Genomic DNA, 24,245 nt, shown 5'->3' on the forward strand with positions numbered 1-24,245 from the left:
AAAGAGGAGGAAGAGGAGGAAAGTAAAAGAAATATAAAAACAGAGAAATGAGAGCTGTTTTTACAAAGAGATGTTAAGAAGGTCAGTATTTTCTGGACTCACCCAATCTGGCAGAAGTCCTAGAGAAGGCTAGACACACAAATCACACTTGGTAGGAGAACGGAGGCTGGTGCTGTGAGATGTAGGGAGTTCTGTTGCAGAGAGAGCCTCTACAGTGTTAAGGGGAAGGAGGTATCCAAGCTGCTCCTCAGAGGTCAACCAAAAGGTGCAAACAGAGCTTCCATATGGGCCCAGAATGGGCATGGGCATGGCCAGTTTGATAGGTGCCAGTAGGGACCATTGATCTTGAGAAAAGGAGATAACTTTTATTCGAGGAATATGAGTCCTTTTAAATTATCAGGCCCAGAGAGACGTAAAATGAGATAACAATCACATCCTACTTAACCCATGAGCTATGTATTCATTTCTTACAGCTACTTACTATTGCCACAGGTAGCTAGAAATTAACCGAATAATGCTTTCACCAAACACAATGACCCACACTTCACTGTTATCTCAAATTTCTGGACTCAAGCAGTCCTCCCACCTCAGCCTCCTGAGTAGCTGGAACTACAGGCATGCGCCACCACACCTGGCTAATTTTTTTTCTGATTTGGTAGAGACAGGGTCTCACCGTGTTGTGCAGGCTGGTTTCAAACTCCTAACCTCAGGCAATCCTCCTGCCTCAGCCTCCCAAAGTGCTGGGATTACAGTTGTGAACCACTGTGCCCTGCCCTCTACTTATATTAATTTTACCTCAGCTTTTTCCTTTTAGGTCAAAAATTTAAGAATGTCTGTATAGAATTACCCAGTTGTCCTTTGGATTTTATAAGCTTGTGAGGCTCCAATAGTGTTTTAGTGATGTTGAAGGGTCCATAAAATCTCTGTAAATGAGGAGTTTGGATAAGCTATTGTCCAAGACCCCTGGCAGCTCTAAATTGTTTCCATTCTAGTTAACAACACAATATACACTCTCCTGGAATGCCCATCAAACAGTCTTGGCATTTCACTCCCCGCAACTGACTGGGTCCCCTCCCAGGTTGCTGACCTCTGTAGAAGGGTAGGTGGCGTGTTGTGCAGCTGAACTGTGTCAGCAAAGTCATGCAGTCAAGTGTGCACAGAGATCTTGAAGGTAGTCCAGGTCCAGACACATCCCCTGTCCAGCACCTCACCCTACTCAGTTATCTGGAGAATTCCTACCACTATCCTATGCCTTTCTTATGTTTTCTTTTCATATACTTTATTTTTCAGAGCAGTTTTAGGTTCACAGCAAATTTGAGCAAAAGGTACCACGGGTTCCCATCTGCCAACTACCCCTACACATACATGGCCCTCCCCCAGTCAACATCCTGCACTGCAGTGGCACATTGGCTCCAATGAAAGAACCTGCATTGACAGATCATTGTCACCCAGAGTTCATGGCTTACATTAAGGTTCACTCTTGGTGTTGTGAATTCTATGTGTTTGGACAAGTACATAATCACAGGTACCCGCCACTGTAGTATCATATAAAGCAGTCTCATAGCCCCCGCAATCCTCTCTGCTCCTCCTGTTCATCCCTCCCTCCCTGTCTGCTCATCAGCTGGCTTTCAGTGACTAAAATGGGGACCCCCAGGATTTTGTTTTATACACTGCTTATTTGCAGTGTCAGCCCCTAAAACATGGTGTATTGGGACGTACCACATAACAGTTTGCAAAAGGAATGAATGAATGGGTGAGTGAACGGGCAATGCCAAGCAAAGGTGTAGCCAGGAAAGTCCCACTGACACTGACACAGAAGGCAGGACTGGCAACACCTCAGATTCTTTCATCTCCCTCTTGCTGAGGTGTTTTAATAAAGAAAGCAGGAGACCTTTCTTGATTTCTGATATGGTTTGGATTTGAGTCATTGCCCAAGTCTTATGTCAAATTGTAATCCCCCATGTTGGAGGAGGAGCCTGGTGGGAGGTAATTAGATCATGGGGGTGGACTTTCCCCTTGCTGTTCTCCTGATAGTGAGCGAGTTCTGTTGTGATCTGGTTGTTTACAAATGCGTAGCACCTCCCTCTGCTCTGTCTTCTTCTCTGGCCATGTAAGATGTGTCTGCTTCCCCTTTATTTTCCCCCATGATTGTAAGTTTCCTGAGGCCTCCTCAACAATGCTTCCTGTGCAGCCTGCAGACTCATCCCTGGCTCCCAACAACTCTAGGGGAATGGGTAAGTTGGACTGGCAAGGAGCAACCCTGAGCAACCCTGTCTCACCACGAGCCTCTGGAATCTTAGCAGGAGGAGACCCTTTGACCAGCACAGACACTCCAGTTGGCAGAGAGCTGCTTAGAGAAGTGGTAGGGGTGGCATGCCTGTTGAAGCAGAGCTCAGAGGGTTTGGAGCTGGAGCATCTGTAGTGGAGCATGGCCAAGGAAGCCCATCCCTGTCGCCTCCACTTGCTCCCGTAGGAGATATTAGCCTTAGGGGAACTGTCAGACCTCATCTCTGCAGGGCAGTCTTGTCCATCATATGGGACCTGTCCAATCTGAGCATCCCTTGGTCTGCTGGCCTCTCCCAGGGCCCCAACCTACTGGCAGAGCAGCCTTGGATACCCTGCGGACCCGTATCATGCCTCCTGCCCTGGTAGACTATGCCCATCCAGTGGAGAGCTCCATCGGGGCAGGCCCTATGACCACACACTATCCTGCATGCCCCCTCCCCACACTGAAGCTTCCCATGGACCCACAGCCAGTCCCTAAATTACTTATGCCAACATGTGTGTGTGCAGATGCATTTGCTTTCCTTGTCTCACTAGCACGTGCGTGTGTGTGTGTGCACCCTGCCCTGCCACTGCTGTGGTGGGAGTGCACTCCGCTCACTCTACCCCCACCAAACCAACAGTGGAGCTTTGACAGGTATACAGCCAGCCAGCCACACCCCCACCAGCATCCTACCCTTGTGTCAACATTTCTGAGGGACTAAAACTAGACAGAGAACAGTGGACCCTCCCCTTCCCTGAGTGACCACTCCTGACTGCGGTGCACAGAGAACACACACAGACCTGTGCCCACCAGCACCCCACCCCGCTGCTAGTACCACTACCAACATGACCACATGTGCAGTCACCATCAGGGGCCCCTCAACCCGGAGCTGTGCTTCTTCCACCACTGTGGTGAACACCCACATGGAGGCAGGCACCCCGGCCCACGCTAGCACCCTGCCGCAGTTAATGAGTGTGCACCCTGCCGTGTTGCCACTGCTGTTGCTGCTGGCACATGCAAACAAGGACAGATCCAGCTGTCTCCCCACTATAAACATTTTGGCTGACACCACCCACCAGAGTAGTGACCAATGGTCCAGAAGCACCTCGGCCCCCTAGTGCGGCGGATTCACAAACTCGAGGAGCCAGAGAACAAAGTCAGGGCCCAATGCAAGTCCCCCAGAGTTAGGGCACACAGTACAAGAGTTGGGAGCTCAGCATTGGCCCCCTAAAATCTTGCAGAAACAAAGCCAGTTGGCTGAATCCACCTTACACCATAATCAAATCCTCAAGGTCACCAGATAGGATAAAAGGGAAAAAATTCCATCCAAAGGTCAACAGCTTCAAAGATGGAAGAAACATCAGCCCACAAAGATAAGAACCAATGCAAGAACTCTGATAACTCAAAAAGCCAGAGTGTCTTCTTTCCTCTAAACGATTACACCACCTCTCCAGCAAGGGTTCTGAACCAGGTGGAGATGGCTAAAATGACAGAAAGAGAATTAAGGATATGGATAGAAATGAAGATAACTGAAATGCAGGAGTACATCGAAAACCAATCCAAGGAAGTTAAAAATCACAATAAAACAATACAGGAGCTGACAGACAAAATAACCAATATAGAAAAGGCTGTAACTGCCCTTATAGAGCTGAAAAACACACTATAAGAATTTCACGGCCGGGCATGGTGGCTCACGCCTGTAATCCCAGCACTTTGGGAGGCTGAGGTGGGCAGATTACGTGAGGTCAGGAGTTCGAGACCAACCTGGCCCACATGGTGAAACCTTGTCTCTACTAAAAATACAAAAATTAGCCAGGCATGGTGGCACATGCCTGTAATCCCAGCTACTTGGGAGGCTGAGGCAGGAGAATTGCTTGAGCTCAGGAGGCAGAGGTTGCAGTGAGCTGAGATTGTGCCACTGCACTCTAGCCTGGCAGAGAGAGCAAGACTCTGTTTCATAATGCAACTACAAGTATTAATAACAGATTAGAACAAGCTGAGGAAAGAATCTCAGATCTTGAAAGACTGACTTTCTGAAATAAGACAGACAAGAATATAGTAAAAAGAATGAACAAACCCTGTGAGAAATATGGGATTATATGAAGAGACCAAATCTATGACTCACTGGTGTCCCTGAAAGAGATGAAGAGAGTGTAGGCAACTTGGAAAGCATACTTCAGGATATTATCTATGAGAAATTCCCCCAACTTAGCTAGAGAAGCCAACATTCAAATTCAGGAAATTTCAAGAACCCCAGTAAAATACTTCACAAGAAAATCACCCCCAAGACACATAATCATCAGATTCTCCAAGGTCAAAATGAAAGAAAAATGTAAAAGGCAGCTAGAGAGAAAGGTCAGGTCACCTACAAAGGGAATCCCATCAGACTAACAGCGGACCTCTCAGCAGAAACCCCACAAGCCAGAAGAGATTGGGGGTCAATATTCAACATTCTGAAAGAAAAGAAATTCCATCCCAGAATTACACATCTGACCAAATTAAGCTTTATAAATGAAGAGAAACAAGATCCTTTTCAGACAAGCAAATGCTGAGGAAATTTGTTACCACTAGCTGTACCTTACAGGAGCTCCTGAAGGAAGCAGTAAATATGAAAGACTGTTATCAGACACTACAAAAACACACTTAAGTACACAGACCGGTGACACTATAAAGCAACCATCTAAACAAGTCTGCAAAATAACCAGCTAACATCACGACAGGAACAAATCCACATATATCAATGTGAACCTTGAATGTAAACAGGCTACATGCCCTAATTAAAAGGCACAGAGTGGAAAGCTGGATAAAACACCAAGATCCATTAATATGCTGTTTTCAGGAGACCCATCTCACATGCAATGATACCCATGGGCTTAAAATAAAGCGATGGAGGAAAATCTACCAAGCAAATGGAAAACAGGAAAAGGCAGGGGTTGCAATAATAATTTCAGACAAAACAGACTTAAAACCAATAAAGATCAAAAAAGGCAAAGAAGGACATTACATAATTGTAAAGGGTTCAATTTAACAAGAATTATTCTAAATATATATACACCCAACACAGGATCACCCAGATTGATAAAGCAAGTTCTTAGTGACCTTCAATGAGACTTAGACTCCCATACAATAACAGTGGGAGACTTCAACACTCCACTGACAGTATTAGACAGATCATCAAGACAGAAAAATAACAAAGATATTCAGAACCTGACCTCAGCACAGGATCAAATGGACTGGATAGACATCTACAGAACTCTCCACCCAAAAGCAACAGAATATACATGCTTCTCACCACCATGTGGCACATACTCTAAAATTGACCACATAATTGAACACAAAACACTCCTCAGCAAATGCAAAAGCACTGAAATGATAACAATCTCTTGAACCACAGCACAGATTAGAAATCAAGACTAAGAAATGTGCTCAAAACCATACATTTACATGGAAATTAAATAATCTGCTCCTGAATGACTTTTGGGTAAATAATGAAATTCAGGCAGAAATCAAGAAGTTTTCTGAAACTACTGAGAACAAAGATACAACATAACAGAATCTCTGGGACACAGGTAAAGCAGTGTTAAGAGGGAAATTTATAGCACTAAATGCCCACATTAAAAAGTTAGAAAGATCTCAAGTTAACAATCTAACATCACAACTAAAAAAACTAGAGAACCACAAGCAAACCAACCCCAAAGCTAGCAGAAGACAAGAAATAACCAAAATCAGAGCTGAACTGAAGGAGATTGAGACATACAAAAAAATACTCAAAAGATCAATGAATCCAGGAATTGTTTTTATGAAAAAATTAATAAAATACATAGACTACTAGCTAGTCTAATAAAGAAGAAAAGAGAGAAGATCCACATAAACACAATTAGAAACAAAAAAGGTGGCACTACCACTGACCCCACAGAAATACAAATAACCATCATGGAATATTGTGAACACTTCTATGCACATAAACTAGAAAATATAGAAAAACATAGATAAATTCCTGTATATGTATATCTTCCTATGACTGAGCCAGGAAGAAATTGAATCCCTGAACAGACCAATAACAAACTCTGAAACTGAATCAGTAATAAATAGCCTATCAGCCAAAAATCCCAGGACAAGATTGATTCACAGCCATATTCTACCAAATGCGCAAAGAAGAGTTGATACCGTTCCTACTGAAACTATTCCAAAAAATTGAGGAGAAGAGACTCCTCCCTAACTTCTTCTACAAGGTCAGGATCATCCTGATACCAAAACCTGGCAGGGACACAACAAAAAAAGAAATCTTCCAGCCAATATCCTTGATGAACATTGATGCAAAAATCCTCAACAAAATATTGGCAAACTGAATCCAGCAGCACATCAAAAAAACTTATCTGGCCGGGCGCAGTGGCTCACACCTGTAATCCCAGCACTTTGGGAGGCCAAGGTGGGCAGATCACAAGGTCAGGAGATCAAGACCATCCTGACTAACACGGTGAAACCCGTCTCTACTAAAAATACAAAAAATTAGCCAGGCATGGTGGTGGGTGCCTGTAGTCCCAGCCACTCAGGAGGCTGAGGCAGGAGAATGGCGTGAACCTGGGAGGTGGAGCTTGCAGTGAGCCAAGATTGCACCACTGCACTCCAGCCTGGGCAACAGAGCGAGACTCCATCTCAAAAACAAACAAACTTATCCACTAAGATCAAGTAGGCTTTTTTTTCCTGGGATGCAAGGTTGATTCAACATACACAAATCAATAAATGTGACTCATCACATAAACTAAACTAAAGACAAAAAACACATGATTATCTCAACAGACACAGAAAAGGCATTTGATGAAATGCAACACCCTCTCATGTTAAAAACTCTAAATAAACTAGGTATTGAATAAACATACCTCAAAATAATAAGAGCCATCTATGACAAACTTACAGCTAACATCACACTGAATGGGCAAAAGTTGGAAACATTCCCCTTGAAAACCAGCACAAGACAAGGATTCCCTTTCTCACCACACTCCTACTCAACATAGTAATGGAAGCCCTGGTCAGAGCAATCAGGCAAGAGAAAGGAATAAAGGGCAACCAAATAGTAACAGAAGAAGTCAGACTATTCCTGTTAGCAGATGACATGATTACGTATCTAGAAAACTCCATAGTCTCAGCCCAAAAGCCCCTTAAGCTCATAAACAACTTCAGCAAAGTCTTAGGATACAAAATCAATGTACAAAAATCACTAACATTCCTATACACCAATAATAGTCAGGTCAAGGCTGGGCATGGTGGCTCATGCCTGTAATCCCAGCACTTTGGGAGGCTGAGGTAGGCAGATCACTTGAGGCCAGGAGTTTGAGACCAGACTGGCCAACATGGCAAAAACCCATCTCTACTAAAAATACAAAAATTAGTCAGGCATGGTGGTGCATGCCTGTAATCCCAGCTACTTGGGAGGCTGAGGTATGAGAAACACTTGAGACCTGGAGGCAGAGGTGGCAGTGAGCCATGATCAAACCACTGCACTCCAGCTTGGGCAAGACAACAAGACTCCATCACAAAAAACAAAAACAAAAACAAAACAAAACAGGCCAAGAGCCAAATTAGGAATAAAATACCAAGGAATACTGCTAGCAGAAAACAAGAAATACACAAAGCTAGCAGAAGACCAGAAATAACTAGAATTAGAGCTTTCACCAGGGAGGTGAAAGGTCTCTACAAGGAGAACTACAAACACTGCTCAAAGAAATCAGAGATGACACAAACAAATGGAAAAACATACCATGCTCATGGGCAGGAAGAATCAGTATTGTTAAAATGGCTATACTGCCCAAAGCAATTTACAGATTCAATGTTATTCCTATCAAACTATCAATGACATGTTTCACAAAAGAAGAAAAATGTATTTTAAAATTCATATGGAACTGAAAAAGAGCCTGCATAACCAAGGCAATCCTAAGTAAAAAGAAGAGAGCTGGAGACATCATGTTAGTTGGCTTCAAAATATACTACAGTGTTACAGTAACCAAAACAGCATGGTACTGGTACAAAAACAGACACACAGATCAATGGAACAGAATAGAGAACCCAAAAATAAGAACACACACCCGCAACCATCTGATCTTTGAAAGCTGACAAAAACAAGCAATGGGGAAAACACTCTCTTTTCAATAAATGATGCTGGGATAACTGGCTAGCCATATGGAAAAGATTGAAAATGGACCCCTTTCTTATACCAGATACAAAAATCAACTCAAGATGGATTAAAGACTCAAATGTAAAACCTGAAACTATAAAAAGAGCCTAAAAGAAAACCTAGGCAATACCATTCTAGACATAGGAATGGGCAAAGATTTCATGATGACAACGCCAAAAGCAATTGCAACAAAAGCAAAAATTGACAAAAGGGAGCTAATTAAGCTAAAGAGCTTCTGCACAGCAAAAGAAAGTATCAACAGTGTAAACAGACAACCTACAGAATGGGAGAAAATTTTTGCAAACTCTGCATGTGACAAAGGTCTAATATCTGGCATCTATAAACCAATTTACAACAAAAAAAAACCTCATTAAAAAGAGGCAAAGGATACGAAGACACTTTTCAAAAAAAAAAAAAAGACATATATGCAGCCAACAAGCATATGAAAAAAAACCTCAACATCACTATCATTAGAGAAATGCAAATCAAAACCACAATGAGATACCATCTCACACAAGTCAGAATGGCTATAATTAAAAAGTCAAAAAACAAAAAATGACATGATCATATATCTGGAAAACGCCATTGTCTCAGCCCAAAAGCCCCTTAAGCTCATAAACAACTTCAGCAAAGTCTCAGGATACAAAATCAACATACAAAAATCACTAGCATTCCCATATACCAATAACAGGCCAAGGCTAGCAAGGTTCTGGAGAAAAAGAATGTTTATACATTGTTGGTGGAAGTATAAATTAATTTAACCATTGTGAAAAACGGTGTGGTGATTCCTTAAAGAGCTAAAAACAGAACTACCATTCAACCCAGAAATCCCATTACTGGGTATATACCCAAAGAAATACAAATCTTTCTATCATAAAAACATGTGCATACATGTATATTAATTGCAGCACTATCCACAATAGCAGCACTATTCACAACAGCAAAAGCATGGAATCAATCTAAATGCCCATCGATGGCAGACTGGATAAAGAAAATGTACATGTACACCATGGAATACTATTCAGTCATTAAAAAGAAGAAGATCATGTCCTTTGCAGTGACATAGATGGACCTGGAGGCCATTATCCTTAGCAAACAAACATAAGAACAGAAAAGCAAATACCACATGTTCTCATTTATACGTGGGAGCTAAACGATAAGAACACATGGACACACAGAGGGCAACAACACACTCTGGGGCCTATTGGAGTGTGGAGGGCAGGAGGAGGGAAAAGATCAGGAAAAATAGCTAATGGGTACCAGTCTTAATACCCGGGTGATGAAACAGTCTGTATAACAAATCCCCATGACATGAGTTTACCCATATAACAAAACTGCACATGTATCCCTGAACTTTATTCAAAAAAGAGAGAGAGAGAGAAAGAGATGAAAGAAAAGAAGGAAGAAAGGGGAAAGAAAGAAATTAAGAAAGAGAAAGAAAGGAAGGAAGGAAAGAAGGAAGGAAGAAAGGAAAGAAGGAAGGAAGGAAAGAAGGAAAGAAGGAAGGAAGGAGAAAGAAAAGAAACAAAAAGAAAGTTACCTATGAGGGTTCAGGACCCAGCTGGCATGGCAAATTTCTAAATTCCTGGGACTACAAGAAAGGCCACACCCTTACTAAACTCCCTAATGCTACAAGGATAATTTAAACCGAGGTCTTTAGAACTCTGTTAGAGAATCACCCTTACAGATGCTCTTTCCTGATAAGCAACTGCAGACCCTAAGCCAGTTCCAGCGGCTTTTAGAGACTGTATACAAACTGTCTTTGTGTGCTATAGTTCACCTCTTGTGAAATAAAGACCCAAATTCCACCTCACTTTAATAGTAACACCCACCCCAAAGTGAGCATGGGACGTATGCTACGTATATGTTTACCCATTGTGAATGTGCTTGGGTCTCCTCAGAAACTGGTACAGCTTTTCCCCAAACCTGCTGAATATGTTTGACTCTATTGTTTGATTCAGGCCCTGTAAGGGATAAAACCCAACTGTCCTTCCCCTCTTTGAAAAGAGAACACCTCCAGTCTGCTTTGCAGACATTTCTCTTCTCAGTTTCCAAACTGCTATCACCAATACAGCTTTCCATTCTTTACTATTTAGCCATCCTGGAAGTCTTTTGGATGACACTTAGATGTAGCATTGTTACAGTAGGCAGCCAGGTAGACATGAGCAGAGCAGGAGAGGCCCCCGTCCCACCAGGAATGTCAGGCAACAATCAGGTGATGGGCAGGCAGTTATTAAGCTGTTTCTCCAAAATAATAATTGGTCGCAGCTGGTGCCAGGGAACGGCCGTCTCCCAACAGAGAGAAAACACCTGAATCTGGTGATTGGCGTCTGGATAGGATATCAGGATCTGGGTGAGTAGGCTTGAGCAAATGGCAGAGTCTAAATGGTCTATGACCACTAAGGGGCAAAATGGCAGAGTCTAAGTGGTCTATGACCTTCCTCCAGGAGCATTCGACTGGTAATGGGAAAATGCCTCAATTGAGCGTATACACAATTCCAGTAAACACACTGCACGTGCGCCCACTGCCAAGTGCTGGCAGGCCACTGCATGTGTGAGAGTCCACCCCAAGGGAAGAATCGGAGGAGAAGTGACATAACCCCAGAAGCATGCTGATGTATAAGACCCCAGGTCAAGGTCAACCACGCACTTGACACTCAGGTTGCCCATTCGGCCTGCCTCCAAGTGTACACTTCCTTTTGTTCCTATTCTGAAGATTTTTAATAAACGTTCATTCCTGCTATAAAACTTACCTCAGTCTCTCACTTGAGCTTATGCCCCTCAGTCAAATTCTTTCTTCTGTTGAGGACAGAATTGAGGTTGCTGAAGGCCTATACGGATTCACCACTGCTTACAACATCCTTGGGTAATTTTGTTTGGCCATTCCCTTAGCACCGGAAACGCACCTCTTTTACAGCGCTTTGCCATGACCACAGTTGAGACTTGAAATCCCAAAGAGCAGAAGCAATAGGCTGCAGGCCTTTCCCCAACATCTGCCACACTCACTAATTTCTTACTGTCACTTACTTGTTTGGGCACATCATTATCTTTCTCTCCAGGGTTGGAAGTGGTTTGGAAAGCCCCTGCCAGGGGTGTCCTAAGCGGAGGTTATTTATTTCCAGCCTGTGTACAAGTCAAGGAAAAGCTTCCTCTTCACCCTCTGAAGGTTCAGTGAACATCAACTGATAAAAGACAGAATAGGAGAAAAGGCATCCAAAATGTCATTTTAATGTACATAGCATGGGAGAACTGAAGGAGAATGATTACCCAATACCACAGTGGGGGAAGAGAAGCATATATACCTTTTTTCATGGCAAAAGGGGCGATCGGGAGTGTAGACATTCTTTTGAGGAGCAGCAAATCATTAGAGAGAATGACTGGACCCTGGAGATAGAAATTAATTTGTAAAATTTGTCTTTGGAATTTGAAAGCATCTGAGAGGCAGGTGGTATCTTGTGAAAAGTCCTCCCGGGTGTGGCTTCATTTCCCCAGTCTTCTTTTCTGAGATAGATAATGAGATTTCAGGCAGAGAACTGAAGGCAACTGGGTTTCCCCTGGAAAGAAGCTTTCTTGGTCAGATAACAAAATCCTAGAGTCCCTCCCTGTGCTTGCGGGTGGGAGCATGGGCACAGGGAGGGACTCTGTTGAGCTAATATTGTGAAACCATGTTAGTTAAGATGAGAAGTGTTGACCTGAAAGGAAGAAGCAGAGGTGAAATTAATAAAAGCAGAGAGTTTATTTGGGCCGAGCTTGAGGATTGCAACCCAGGAGCATAGATTCAAGTTGCCCTGAATATCCACTCTGATTAGGAGCAGTTACAAGCTGATTTTTTTTTTTTTTTTTCTTCAGACAGAGTCTCACTCTGTTGCTAGGCTGGAGTGCCTTGGTGCAATCTGGGCTCACTGCAACCTCCGCCTCCCAGGTTCAAACAATTCTCCTGCCTCAGCCTCTCAAAAAGCTGGGACTACAGGTGCATGCCACCAAGTGCAGATAATTTTTGTATATTTAGTAGAAACAGGGTTTCACCATGTTGGGCAGGATGGTCTCGATCTCCTGACCTCGTGATCTGCCTTCCTTGGTCTCCCAAAGTGCTGGGCTTACAGGCGTGAGCCACCGTGTCTGGCCCCAAGCTGATTTTTAAAGGAAAAGCAGCAGCAGTTCCTGAGTTGTTTACCAAGGTCAGAGGGACCTTGGTTCTGAGGCAGCTCTTAAGGCCTCTTAGCATGGCAAAGCCTGTGTCTGGGATATTGCTTTCTGAGCCCCAACACATGTAAACATTTGAGAAAGAAAAGTAGCTCTGGGCAGTCTGAGCTATGTGAGGTCTGCAAAATTTATCAGGCCCAAAGAGCCATGAGCATGAAGCTGCAGTCAAACACCCCCCATTCCCCAGAGCAATTGTTTAAAGGCATTTTGCTCTTTTTCCTTCCCTGTAGTTTCCAGGCAAGCTGATAAATTACCTAAAATGTTATCACAAGTTGCACAAAGTGACCTTCACCTATTATCTTAATGTTCCTGGAATTTGTGATACAAAGAACAATGTATACCAATCAGTAGCTAATGTTATTTTAATGAACCTATGTAAGAACTGCCCCTTCCTTTTAAGAACCCACTTATAATTGTTGCTACTCAGAGTATACATTCAGGGCAACTTGAATCTATGTCTCCCGGGTTGCAGTCCCCAAACATGGCCTAAATAAACTCTCTACTTGTATTAATTTGCCTCAGTTTTTTCTTTCTTCTGGACCTCACATTTTAAAAATGCCATCATCTTCCATTTGATAGCATTATACTTGTCTGTGGCATCCTCTTCCATAAAACATGTATATAATCCCCCTGTGTTTGACAAAAGTGTTTCCTAGATGAAGCACAACAATAGTTCATCACTTATAAACCACATTATTAAGATAGAGGGCTGATGTTAAAGTCTGAAAAGGTCCGACTTCCATAGAATCTTGTTCTGCAGAAAAAAAAAAAGTCATATTCTTTTCACTTAAATATAGAACAAGTATCCACACTTTAGATCTCACAGAGTGAAAAAAAAATGTTGCTTTTGCCAAGATCTTTGAAATGAGTACTTTCTTTAACAACTCACAAGAGGATTTAAGTTTCTATTCTTTTTGAAGAATTACAGCTTTCATCAAATCAAACGAAAAGAATTAGTAACTGTGCTGGTACAGCACTGATTCAACCAAATGTAACAAAACGATTGAAAATTTCTGTTGAAAAAGTGCCAGAGCTAGAGCTAATGTTGTGAAACCATGTTAGTTAAGATGAGAAATGCTGACCCGAAAGGAAGAAGCAGAGGCGAAATTAATGTAAGTAGAGAGTTTATTTGGGCCGAGCTTGAGGATTGCAACCCGGGAGCATAGATTCAAGTTGCCCTGAATCTCCACTCTGATTAGGAACAGTTACTAGTCGATTTTTAAAGGAAAAGAAGAGGCAGTTCCTGAGTTGTTTACCAAGAATTTGCATTAAAATAACATAAGCTATTGATTGGCTGTACATTGTTCTTTGTATCACAAATTCAAGGAACATGAAGATACTAGGTGAAGCAGACAGTCAGAAACAAAATGACTTTAAGCAATTGCCTCCAAAGAAGGAGGAGCGTGACTGAAGTCCCACACTCAGGTTTCCCTGAGCCTGATACATTTTGCATACCTCACACAGCTCACACTGCCAGGAGCTATTTTTCTATTCTCAAAAGGTAGGGAGAAGAGGTTCTAAAATTAATGTGTTATTTAGAATTTTATACTAATTCTTTCTTTTCCAATACCTATAACAACAAAGGATGAGGCATGAAGTCTTGTCAGTTGTCTAAGTGCTGTCTAAATGGAGAGGCAAAAATACTTTTAACAGCTTTGATAGAAGTGAATTTGATATGCAAAAAAACTGCACATATTTAATGTATGCAATTTGATGAGTTTGGACATTTGCAGACACCCAAATACCATCACCGCAGTCAAGGTAATGAGCACATCCATCTCCTCCGAAAGTTTCCTATGTCTCTTTGCATGTTTTTTCTCAGGCAAAGTATTTTTCATCAGTACATAGAACTTACATAAATAAAGGGAAGAAAACACTAAAGACATGTGAAAAAAAATTCTTAGCATTCTACCATAGAAAGAATCTTAGCAATCCCTGTCTTCTCATTTTGCATATGAGTGAAGAGGGCACAAGGTAGGGGGTTAAATGACTTATTTTGGACGCACAGAGAAAGGGACCCAGGTGTTCTGGTTCCAAATTGCAGGCTGCTGCTCTTCTCGCATGGTAATTTTCCCTCCAGATCACCCCTGCCTGGTCCAGCCTCTAACACAAATCCTCTTTGCCCATTTTATTTAGTTTTTATTCCTATTTACTGTGTTGTTTAAAACAGTGATGACAGAAATGTCCAAATTCTGCCAAAACATGTTAGAGGTTTATTCTGAGCCAATAGGAATGGCCGTGGCCCAGGCTACATAATCTCAAGAGGTCCTGAGAAAGCACACCCAAGGCAGTTGGGTTACTTCTTACTCAATCAGTCTTTGTGACCATAGAACAGCAACTAAACCCCAGGCAGCACTTACCATCTATCATCTATCATCTATCACCTGTCTGTTCCACATTTGCTAAGGCACTGAGTGGGATGGGGTCCCAGTCCGGCACAGGGACCCATCAGGGTGACAATGTGAAGTTTGGTAGGATCACAGTGATGGTCATCACTGTACCCTAGTGACCCAGGGCTTCACTGAGGCCAACCTCTAGTCCTCATAGGAGTACTGGGTGAAGAGTCCTAAGGACTTTCCTTTGGTTTTGCTGTTCTTGACTCACTTGGACCAACTCCCTGCCCATCTCAGCTGCAAGGTTTGCTTGAGAGCCTCTCACACTCATCAGGCTTTTCAGTTTCTTCATTTCCCAAACAGAAAAAGAACTAGATGCTGTGAACCAGTTTGTATCACTACCTTCCACTTGGAGAAGCTTGAAAATTAAACGCTCTTATTTCCTGGAGTCTCTTGCAGCTAGGATCTAGGATGCTGATTAGTCCCTGCCAACTAAATTAGCATGTGTTGTGATTTCCATTGTTATTGTTTCTTTTTAATTTGGTCTTGGGGGTCTCTCTCCTGAGCGGGTCGGAAGCCAAGACAGAACCACTCTCTAGGACAAGACTGACAAGGGGAAAGTTAAGTTCATGTGAGTCAGTCAGTTAAAACACAAGAGGAAGTAAAACCAAAATGCAGGGAGCAGAAGAAATGTATTACTCCCAGTCCCAGAGAGGCTGGGGGTGGTGACAGGAAGTCTGGAGGGAGAGGGAGTTCAACCAGTGAGAGGAAGAGAGGCAGGAGCTGGGACTAGGCCTTCATTAAGGCCCATGGGCATTTCCTTAGGCTTTCCCATGGGGTTTTGGGTTGGCTAGTTTTAAAAAAAGACGCACAAAGCAGGAAACCTCTTTAAATGACTCTGCTGTTATTGTGGTCAGCAGCTGCAGGGTGTGTTGGGTTTGGGTCAGTGGAACAAGATGCCAGCAGACAATATTGCAGACAACCACACAGGGCAGGGAAGGTTTCGCTAGGTCAAAATGGACAGATAGGACCATTTCAAACAACTTATGTCAAGCCTAAAAATGGGTGCTGAGGCAGCAACTCTATTAAACCAATTCATGACAATTTGCTCAAGATTTGGAAGAGAGGACGCGAGGAGGCTGGACTCCCGTCTTTGTTAGTTGGTTCTGTGCACAAGTAACGTCATAGGAACAGGAGGCTTTGGGCAGGAGCTAGCTCCCGGGGGCCCTTCTCTTGCTCCCTGAGTGAAAGAGGCAGCCGGCGGGGACATAGCTTTGTGATGGTTTCCACTTGTAGGAGAGATTTAGAGGCCACATTTCATAGCCTCAGGGGTAGGAACTTCCCTATGGGTGGGACCTGTGTACTCAGGGCCGTTTCTGGAGGCCAGCCTGTTCCCTCCTGCTTTCAGCTCTTCCACCAGCTGTGTGCGTATCTACTTCTGTGTACTGTATCATTTCCTGACTAACGGCCCTGGAGTGACTCCTGCGTCCTGCAGTGAGCCCTGACCCCTGCAGGTGGGTCTGGAGGAAACCTAGACATCACCCATCTTCACTGCGCTAGGCATGGTCTTAGGAAATGTTAAGGGCAAGATGTTTGTCATACATTGGACAGAAGACTCAGAGTGTGACAGTTTCTGAGTTAATTACACATAATAGCACACAAACCGGTAAATATCTTCTTCATGTAAAGATATGTTAGGAAATGAATTACAGAAGATTCTGGTCATCTGTTTATGATATACACTGCCTAATTTGGCTGTACATATATATAACTTCTTTAAGCATCTTTCAAGGACATGTTAGAATTTTGTGTTAAAGAAAAACCATAAGTCTACAGCCTCCTGAGGGAAAGCTAGAAGGAGTTTCCTTTCTTCCACTACGCAGAACATTCAATCATTTTATTCCAAAATCAAAGAGAAAGAATGGTTTTTACTGAATTCTAGTACTGGGTTTTAAAGCCTGCAAGAGGAGATTAAAGGACAGGCCTAAACCTTTAAAAACCTGTTTCCTTCGAGGCAGCTGGAGATGTTTAGAAGGAAAGACCAATCTGAAGGCCACGGGGGTCTTCAGAGGCCTGAGGCTGGTAGAGGGGTGCCCATGGGCACAGACTGGTGGTGAAGCAGGGGCAGGCTGAAGAGAGGTCATTGCCTTGTCCCACGACTGACACCTTCATTCTAGTGCCCCTCATTAGTCATCTCTTCTCAGAGAGGACTCTGATCAATGGGCAACTTTTTCCCAGAAACTTGTTTCATGTTATGGTGTACTTTCCTCTTCCTGTCCAGATAAAAAGTCTTCTAATCTGTAAACTTAGAAATCTGGGTTCTATAAGAAGCTTTGAAAAGTAGCATAATGGATTTTACTCTGAAATAAGGTTGTCCCTTGTTTTCAATGCTTTCTTTTGTCAAGCATGCCAGTGTTGGTAAAAGATGTGTATGACATGTTCCATCTTTTCTTTGCATCGAGTTCTTGTACATATCGTTCTTAATCCCTCTGGGAAGGAGCACTCTGATGAGAAAGGCACCTGTCTTAGCCCAGGAGTCTAAGTCAGCTGCCTGCTGGGCCAGTCTCCCTGCCACTCTCCCCTCACCTCACACACCCTGTCTGCCCCTTGCTTTTCCATAGAAGCAGTTGTGAGATTGTCCTCGTCTGCCAGGGAGTGGTGAAATAAGCATTGCAAATGACATTCTGAAACGGACTTCAATATTTGGAGACTTTCTGAGCTCCAGCCTTAAATCTCATTTCAGGCCGTGATGAGGTTTCTGGTAGGTTTTCTAGTGAGACTAAACTGTGGTGGCTCCCGAGGCTTCTGATTTCTATTTCCTGGCATTGACACTGCCAAATTTCCTCCCATTTAGGCTTGAGGCAGAAGGGAAAATGTTCAAGATTATGCGCTTTTGTTAAGATGTGCTAAACCCAACCAGGATGTTTTTAAAATGGAAAAGGTAATACAAACACCAAGGCCTGCCAAAGGATGAGCCCTCTTAAGCTCAAGTGAGAGAGCTTTACTAGGCACTATTTTTATCCTATGAGCAAGAGAAACTACATTTGAACCGAAGTATAATCACATTCACTGCTTGGTATTTTACATATGATTTTATCTCTCTCCAATTAGCTATGTTACCTAACCTCTTGTTCCTATGTGAAAATAGACAGTGAATTAGAGACGCCTCTTGGAATTGGTAGTAACTATTCTTGACAGATGCCGAACAGCGAACCAGCTGCTAAGCACAAGTGAAATATAGAAGTCCCTGCTGCTGGGCTAATTTAATCTAATTGGTATATTTGTCTTTATTCATGATTTTATGAGGGAAAAAAAAGATCATTGACAACAGCATTTCAGATAAATTTTTTTCATTCCTTGGGGCCTTGGAAAGTTTTTCTTAATCTGTTGCACTTGCATTGGCAAGCACCTGCACCCCTCTGCCCACACTTGGTGGGGTTCAGTGTTATTTGACTAAAAGGAGAAAGTATTTGCTTACCTGCAATGAAGAACTTTTCAAGCTTCTTCATCCTTGTTGGTCTGCTGTCCTCCCTTGACAATTTAATACAGTTGCCTTATTTCCTAGCTCTTGAGATAAAGGCATCTTCCTGTGCTCCTCCTAGCCCAAGACAGATGTTCTTCTTACATGAGCATGAGTTTATCTCCCATGAGGAAGCAGCAAGGAATTAGTCTACAAAGAGAAACAGAGTGAAAATGGACAAGGTACTGATAACAGCAAGGTTTTGAAAGGAAACAGGTCAGGCAAATTAGAGAAGGGGTGAGGAAGAAGAGAAAATTGAAAAGTAGGTTTTCAATCCTCTTCCTGCATCTGTGTGCTCTCCTAGGCTGGCAAGAGGGTTAAATTCATTGTCATGTCCAGCACAGACTTAATCATTCAGTCAGTGGCCTGGCTTTCATTGTTTTAATCTACTTATGAGGACTAATTTTTACTTGATTTCTTTAACTATGAGAATTCTCCAAGATGGAAGAAGAAGAAGTAGCTCTAAATTTAATCCTAAACAATAAGAAATAAAGCCATGTTAAAAAATATTTTGACATAATATATAATTTGCATTTTTAAATGTCTGGAAAAATTGCAGTCATGATATCTCAAGTCCACAGTTAGATTTCTGAAAACCAACTGTGGCATTTAATATAGAAAGTTGTGGGCTTTGGTATATTTGGTTTGTAATTTCATCTAAGGTTGAAGACTAAAACAACAGGAAAACAGGGGAATCAGTTCTTCCCTCATTTATTTATTTGTTTTTCTTTTCTTTTTTTTTTTTTTTTTTTTTTTTGAGACGGAGTTTCACTCCTGTTGCCCAGGCTGGAGCGCAATGGCACAATCTTGGTTCACCGCAACCTATGCCTCCTGGGTCCAAGTGATTCTCCTCTCTCAGCCTCCTGAGTAGCTGGGATTACAGGCATGCACCACCATGCCTGGCTAATTTTGTATTTTTAATAGAGACGAGGTTTCTCCATGTTGGTCAGGCTAGTCTCAAACTCCCGATCTCAAGTGATCCACCCACCTCGGCCTCCCAAAGTGCTGCCATTGCAGGCATGAGCCACCACGCCCAGCCTTCTTGTTGTTGTTGGAGAACAGGACCTTGCTATGTTGCCCAGGCAGGCCTTGAACTCCTGGGCTCAAACATCCTCCCGCCTCTGCCTCCCTAAATGCTGGGATTGCAGGCATGAGCCACTGCACCTGGCCTTTTCTTTCCTGATTCACGTTATTGATGGTAACCATTTGGATCGCTAAAGGAAAAAGCAGCAGCACGCTCATGACCCAGATAATGCCATGGTTCTGATTAAACGAAGGTGCAAAACAGACACAGAGAGAATTAGAGTGCTCCTCAAGCCTCAGGTCCATCAGGTCCAAGCAGGAAGTGGTCCATACTCAGTCCTCATAAGTCCTTTGTTAGTCTTCCGAACGGTGTTTTTTTTTTTTAATTCTATGGGTAGAATTCATTTCTTTTAGCCCTATATTAGACAAATCACATTCTAAAACAAAGTAAAAAAGAATCTGACATAAAACAGCAGAACAGTTTCTTCTCAAAGAAAATAGGTTTTACTCCATTATGTTTCTTGAGAAGGAAACTTTCTTTCTTGCAAATCTTTGTAAAATTCTCTCTCTAGGGCATGGATCAAGCTAGCATCAATGATCACCTTCATGATCAGCAACATATTTAGAGTATGACTTTGTGCCAGGTGATGTGAAATAAATATATAGGAACAGTCCCAGCCCTGGTTATCATTTATTCATTCAGTCAGTCATTTTTCAGCATCTCACACAGCAGGTCCCCTCTCAACCCTCTTATGATGCCAGTGGGGCCATAGTCCAATGAAGCCAACATGTTGCAGATGCTACATCTACAGCAATGCAAATTGCCAAATACTGCAGGAATTCAAGGATGAGAGAGACCACAGTGCACATTTCCAGGGATGCTTGGACTGAGGCTATGGAACTGGAGAGTAGCCCTGAAGAGCAGGTAGGTCTTAGAAGAAAGGACTGGAAGTCAAGGTGGGGCCTCAGCACATCTGGGCTCCACTCTCTCCAAGAGGTTTTCAACACTCTGGATAGGCTATTTTGTCTCAGACTATACTTTGGAACTAAGTCATCTTTCTCGATACAGGTTTACACAACCTCTAGGGATTTAAATTTTGGGGGATTTGTAAGTGGGACAGATGGTTGGGTGTGGTGTAATGCATTTGCTTGCCTTTCCTAGAAATTATCTTGGGGCAAGCCATCGTGGGAAGTTGAATGACCTAGAACACATCTCCAAGCCAATCTTCATCCAAACTTCTGCTCTATATCAGCACAAGGCTCCATGCTGGCACATAAAAAGCTATCGATGTAGGTTTGTTGTAATGTTTCTGAATGAAACTGTGGGCCAGACAGAAAGACCTTTCAATGAAGCTGACTTGAAACATATTAAGACAGCATTTCTTACCCCTCCTCCCCACTTCTGAACTTCTTTACTTCAACTTTTCCAAAGCTTAATCTTGGCATCCAGTTAATCCTATGACTGTATTCCAATGATTCTGAGGGGAAACCTTCAACTATGCATGACTTTTGGAGTGTAGGAATATACTGGTATCAGTAGAGTTAATATTCCTGGTTAGGTTACTTTAAAGCATAAATTGCAATATAATAGTGTCATGACTACCCCAAAAGATCTTCGTAAGCTTGGTGTGAAGGAAGATGAACAACATGCTTAGAAAAGCTTGCCCTGAAGGTGCCAGTGTGGCTAGTATGCAGGCCAGTAAGTGACGCTAACTGCCTAATTGGAAGACTTCTCAAATGTGGACGTTGTTGAAAAGTTCCATGTAACATGCCTAGAGAAGGATGCTTTCCTCTACTTTCATACACTCAAGGAGCATCTATTTACATCCAGGTCCCAGCAAAAAAATAAAGTACATATTCATACAGTAGATTTTTGTGATTACTAGAGTACAATTTCATGAGTATTGTATTAAGCTAACATCCTAATAAGCCATTGGGTATTTATTATTCTCTGCCCGGTGATTTTATACATAATTAGAAATATGATTCATATTTTATGATACAAGAATGCCAGACTTAAACAAGTATGCTCAGAATCACACAACTAATAAATTGACCAACTAATGAGCAGAAAAATAAGGATCCATTTCCTCAACCATTGTTCAAAATATGTTTGTCTAGTACCTATTTTGAGTCAGGCACTGTGCCAGGCACTATATAATGATAAAGAAAATAGACAAATTGCCCTTGATCTTAGGGACCATTGAGTAAAGGATATAGTTATGAAGCATTGCAGAAGATTTGAAGAAAAAAGTAATAAGGCTTATTGGAAAAGGGATCAATTAGCAGAATCTAATTAAACTTGAAGCAAGGGAAAGCATCTTTAAGGCAATGACACAGGTAAGTAGAAATTAGCCAGAGGAGCAGTGGATGGGGTGGGGAGAGCGTGCTCTTGAGAAACTGCAGAGAATATGTGACTAGACAGGCGATGCAGTGGCAGATGACCTAGAGATGCCACCAAACCCCCAGGTCTCCTTTGTCCTTTCTACCATGCTTCCATTGAGAAAATAAGCAGATCTCAGCAGGACCATGCTGTCTCTGGCATCACTGGAAAGATTCCGTTCTGCCTTTTCCTAGTTCCTAGTGCTTGTAGTCATTCCATGGAGTTCTTGGCTTGAGGAACTATCACTCTAGTCTGTGCCTCTGTCATCACGTGAAATTATCTCTGTGTATCTATCTGTCTGTGTCTATTTTCTCCTGTGAGGACACCAGTCACTGGACTAGGACCCATTGTAATCAAGTATGACATCATCTTAACTCATTACATGTGCAAATGTTCTGTATCCAAATGAGACCACATTCTGAGAAATATGAAAGCCACAGACCAACATTTCTTCTGAATATGGACACAAAATTCTCAACAAAGTAGCAAAAAGTGAATAGAGTAATATATAAAAAGAGTTATACACCATGACCAAATTGGATTTATCTTAGGAATTCAAGATTGGTTTAATACCCGCAAATCAATTAATGTAATACATTATACAAAAAGAATAAAAAACAAAAAAAAGATCCTCAATTGACACAGAAAAATCATTTTACAAAATCTGACAGCCTTTCATGATTTAAAAATACTCTACAAACTAGGAATCGAATGGGACTTCCTCAACCTGATAAAGTCTTTGAAAATCTCCAAGTTAATACCATGCTCAATGATGAAAGATTGGATATTTTCTTCTAACATCAGGAAAGAGACAAGCATGTATGTTCTCACCACTTCTATTCAACATTGTACTAGAGGTTCTAGCCACAACAGTTCAGCAAGAAAAAAAAAACTAAAGGAAGGAAGGAAGGACAAACGAACAAGCAGATTAGAAAGGAAGAAGTAAAACTATTTATTTGCAAATGACATAATCTTGTACATAGAAAATCCTAAGACATCCACTAAAAAACAGTGGAACTAAAAAACAAGTTCAGAAAGGTGGAAAAATATAAGATTAATATGCAAATGTCAGTTGTATTTCTAAATTCCTTGAATGAACAATCTAAAAATGAAATTAAGAAAGCAATTCCATTTACAATGGCATTTAAAATATGTAAGAATAAATTAAACAAAATAAGTGAAAAATGTGTACTCTTAAATCTACAAAACAATGTTGAAGAAGATCTAATTGGTTGGAAAAATATCTCATATTCATGAATTATATAACATTATTACTATGGCAATACTCCTTAAATTGATCTATACATTGAATATAATCCCTATTAGAATTCCAGCTGACTGCTGTATATAAATGACACGATGATTCCAAAATTCAAGTGGAATTGCAAGGGACCCAGAATATCCAAAACCATGTTGGAAAAGAAAGACAAAGTAGGAAGACTCACACTTTCCATTTTAAACATGTGCTACAAAAGCAATGGCAATTAAGACAGTGTTGCACTGGTACGAAGATAGACATGAAAATCAGTGGAAGAGAAGTGAGAGTCCAGACATAAGCCCACACAGTTATGGGCAACTGATAAGGGTGCCAAGACCATCCAAGGGAGATAGGATTATCTATTCAAAAAATTGTGCTGGAACAAGAGCCATATGCAAAAGAATGAATTTTGACCCTACCTCACACTAAATATGGCTGAAATTTTTCCAAATTTGACACAAGCTAACAGATTCAAAAAGATGAGTGATTCTCAAACAAGATAAAACCAAAGAAATTCTTATGAGGATACACCCTTCTGCAAATGAAAGACAATGTGCATATATTGGAAGCAGTGAGAGAGAAATGATACCTTATCTATTGGGGGAAAAACAATCTGAGTGACAGTGGGCTTCTCATTGGAAGCCGAGAAGCTAGAAAAAAGTGGCAAAATATTTTTCAGTGCTTAAAGAAAAGACATGTCATCTCCAAATTTTATATTTGCCCAAATTATCTTTCAGGAATACAGGGAAAGTAAAGACATTTCCAGATCAAAAAAACCTAAGAGAATTTGTCACCAGCAGATCTGTAAAAGAATGTCTAAGGGGAATCTTGAAACATAAAATAATAAAGGAGAAAATGTGGACCATCAGGAAGGAAAGAAAAACAACAGAAAAAGCAAAAATATGACGGAGAAATACAGGCACCATCTTAATCAAGTGACCAAATTTATCAACAGTAAGTGGGTAAACCAACATCCTATACCTCCTGATAAGATAATTGGAGACGAATACAGCATTGCATCTGGGGCATTTCTGCCAAATATAAGTGTTGTGAATTAAATAATAAGAAAATATCAAACAAACTCAAA

At 41.8% G+C, this 24,245-nt stretch overlaps 1 long non-coding RNA gene across 3 annotated transcripts in view; it reads right to left on the reverse strand.

The window, feature by feature from the left end:
• Window positions 1-24,245, reverse strand: part of LOC129526876 (uncharacterized) — a 115,269-nt gene that overhangs the window by 55,996 nt on the left and 35,028 nt on the right. For all 3 annotated transcript variants that reach the window (XR_008671697.2, XR_008671698.2, XR_010130933.1), the window contains exons 2-5: window positions 18,453-18,644; window positions 11,741-11,822; window positions 11,466-11,620; window positions 103-344 (exon numbers count right to left, since the gene is read on the reverse strand). This is a non-coding gene — a long non-coding RNA (uncharacterized lncRNA). The remainder of the gene's footprint in view (window positions 1-102; window positions 345-11,465; window positions 11,621-11,740; window positions 11,823-18,452; window positions 18,645-24,245) is intronic.

This window comes from Gorilla gorilla, chromosome 16 (genome assembly GCF_029281585.2).
Source record: "Gorilla gorilla gorilla isolate KB3781 chromosome 16, NHGRI_mGorGor1-v2.1_pri, whole genome shotgun sequence".
Lineage (NCBI taxonomy): Eukaryota > Metazoa > Chordata > Mammalia > Primates > Hominidae > Gorilla > Gorilla gorilla.